A 3200-nucleotide genomic window follows, 5' to 3' on the forward strand; every position below is an offset into this window, starting at 1 on the left:
AATAAAAGGAGAGCCATGCTTGGGGGGCGAGGCGCGGGGGTGGGGGGGGGCGGAGAGGGGGCGGGCGTTCTAGGTCAACCCCCACCTCACTTCCCAGTAAACCACTGGCTGGGCACTGGGAACATTGAGGCCTGGGTTGCAGGCCATGGGCATCTCTTTCTACCCAGGCAGGACTTAGCGGGAGCCGTGATTGGAGTTCACGTGTCTCCTTCAGAGCCTCTAGCCAGTCGTGTTACCGGGACATCTTCGGAAAGCCTTACACGTAACGGACACAAATTAGCATCCAGTCATTGTCATTTTGCAAAGCCAAGCTCATGGTCCACGGCAGCCCCGAGGGTAAGGTTTCCCCAGAGGTTTCTCCGAGTGCCGCCTGGACCTCCCGCAAAGGACTGTAGTCTCATCTGCCCAGACGGAAACCACACGAGATGCTTGTAATACTCTGCACTCTCCTACCTCCCCCCCACCCCGCCCCCATCTGCACTCTCCTACCTCTCCCCCACTTCGCCCCCATCTGCACTCTCCTACCTCTCCCCTCCCCCTGCCCCCATCTGCACTCTCCTACCTCTCCCCTCCCCACCTCGACCCCATCTGCACTCTCCTACCTCTCCCCTCCCCACCTCGCCCCCCATCTGCACTCTCCCACCTCTCCCTCTCTCTTCTCCCCACCCCGCCCCCATCTGCACTCTCCCACCTCTCCCCTCCCCACCCCGCCCCCATCTACACTCTCCTACCTCTCCCCTCCCCACCCCGCCCCCATCTGCACTCTCCTACCTCTCCCCTCCCCACCCCGCCCCCCATCTGCACTCTCCTACCTCTCCCCCCCACCCCGCCCCCATCTGCACTCTCCTACCTCTCCCCCCACCCTGCCCCCATCTGCACTCTCCCACCTCTCCCTCTCTCTTCTCCTCCCCACCGGCCCCCATCTGCACTCTCCCACCTCTCCCCTCCCCACCCCGCCCCCATCTGCACTCTCCTACCTCTCCCCTCCCCACCTCGCCCCCATCTGCACTCTCCTACCTCTCCCCTCCCCACCCCGCCCCCCATCTGCACTCTCCTACCTCTCCCCTCCCCACCCCGCCCCCATCTGCACTCTCCCACCTCTCCCCTCCCCACCTCGCCCCCATCTGCACTCTCCCACCTCTCCCCTCCCCACCTCGCCCCCCATCTGCACTCTCCCACCTCTCCCCTCCCCACCCCGCCCCCCATCTGCACTCTCCCACCTCTCCCCTCCCCACCCCGCCCCCCATCTGCACTCTCCCACCTCTCCCTCTCTCTTCTCCTCCCCACCCCGCCCCCATCTGCACTCTCCCACCTCTCCCCTCCCCACCCCGCCCCCATCTGCACTCTCCTACCTCTCCCCTCCCCACCCCGCCCCCATCTGCACTCTCCTACCTCTCTCCCCACCCCGCCCCCCATCTGCACTCTCCTACCTCTCCCCTCCCCCTGCCCCCTCATCGAGGAGCACTTTGCCCACCCCCAAGTCCGTGTCCTTCACTGTCACTTACATCACGCCCAGCAGCAAGCCCGGGGCCAGCAGCGCTCTGGGTTCCTTATTTTCCCGAGGACAAAGGATAAGGAACGGGCAGCAATTCCAAATGTGACAAGGCTGCGATGACAGATTACAAACCAGGTTTCACCAGAGATGCCCTGATCACAACTGTTTGCAGCCGTGAAGAGAAGTAGCCGTGGCTGCAGGGTGTGCTGGGAGCGCCAATCAAGCCGGCAAACAGCAGACCCTGAGGGGGGTGGCAGGCTTCTCATCAGGCGAGTACAGTTCGGGGCTTTTCAAATATTTGTTTAAAAGTGTGTCCATTACTGCCCGGCCGGCGAGGCTCAGTGGTTGAGCATCGACCTATGAACCAGGAGGTCACGGTTCGATTCCCCGTCAGGGCACAGGCCCGGGTTACAGGTTGGATCCCCAGTGTGGGGCGTGCAGGAGGCAGCCGATCCATGGTTCTCTCTCCTCATTGATGTTTCTCTCTCTCCCCCTCTCCTTCCTCTCTGAAATCAATAAAATATAGTTAAAAAGTAGAAGTGTGTCCTTTACCTTCCAAGAGATCAGCTCTGGCCAAGCTGATGTTGACACAGCTGCTGTGCTCCCGGCAGAAGGCCCGATCACTCCCAGCAAGCGGCCCCGCCCACCCCCTCATAAAACATTCAGACCCCTCTCTGCCAGGTCTGTGTGTGCTGCTCTGGCCACAACCACCCTCCAACCAGGTGTGATGATTACCACCTCAATAGCACCATTGTGACCGGGGAGCAGCCCGGGGCTCAGCCAGGATTGCACAAGGGGGTTGGCAACGGACCCTGCCTTGAAGCCAGGAGTGGCTATTACTCCCATAATAGTCATTTATGACGCTCCACCAGGCCCAGCTGCCTTGTCTGTGAAGTAATGAGGAGAGGCCATAGTTACTGAGCTGCTCATGCTAGGTACTGTGAGAATTCTTTACCTAGACGTTGGAGCGCTGCATCTGCTGAAAACACGAACCCAGGCCCACACGTGGTGTGTCTGGACGAGGTGATGAGGTAGGGCTGGGGGGAAGGGGACATTCTCAGGAGACACCTGTGACTCAGAGCAGTCACCGCTTCCTTCACGCTAGTCCAACAGGGTTGGTCCGTAGTAGGGATGTAGGGAGGGACTTCCCAGTGGGAGTTCCCGGCCTGGGGGTGTGTGTGGGGGGTGGGGGGTGGGGGTGTTTTAGAGCAGAAAGGCCTTTGTTGTTTCTTTCTTCCACTATCATGTGGGTCAGTGTTGGGTATAGATTTTATTTATGTATATATATTTTTAAAATATATCTTTATTGATTTCAGAGAGCAAGGGAGAGGGAGAGAAGGATAGAAACATCAACGATGAGAGAGAATCATGGATCGGCTGCCTCCTGCACGCCCCACACTGGGGATTGAGCCCGCAACCCAAGCTTGTGCCCTGACCAGGAATTGAACCCTGACCTCCTGGTTCACAGGTCTATGCTCAACCACTGAGCCATGCCAGCTAGGCTTTATGTATATTTTAAAGCAAGGGTCTTTCAAATACTCTTCTCTTGTACTAAATTCAAAGAATTGGCCTTTAAAAATAAGAATAAAAATAAAACCTTTATTACCTGTTTGACCCTGAAATATATATACCCTCCACCTATGTGAAATAAACAGTGTTGGCGTTCATCCTTCCTTTTTTAAACATCTATTTTTAAATTTCCTTT

At 57.8% G+C, this 3200-nt stretch overlaps 1 long non-coding RNA gene across 1 annotated transcript; it reads right to left on the reverse strand.

Annotated features, from left to right (window-relative positions):
• Nucleotides 1-292: 292 nt before the first annotated feature.
• On the reverse strand, nt 293-2168 carry LOC129150808 (uncharacterized). The gene is made up of 3 exons (XR_008557545.1): nt 2048-2168; nt 1506-1606; nt 293-401 (listed from the first exon to the last, which is right to left on the reverse strand). It is a non-coding gene; the product is annotated as an uncharacterized LOC129150808 (long non-coding RNA).
• Between the last annotated feature and the right edge of the window lie 1032 nt (nt 2169-3200).

The sequence above is a fragment of the Eptesicus fuscus genome, chromosome 11 (genome assembly GCF_027574615.1).
Source record: "Eptesicus fuscus isolate TK198812 chromosome 11, DD_ASM_mEF_20220401, whole genome shotgun sequence".
In the NCBI taxonomy this organism is placed as follows: Eukaryota; Metazoa; Chordata; class Mammalia; order Chiroptera; family Vespertilionidae; genus Eptesicus; species Eptesicus fuscus.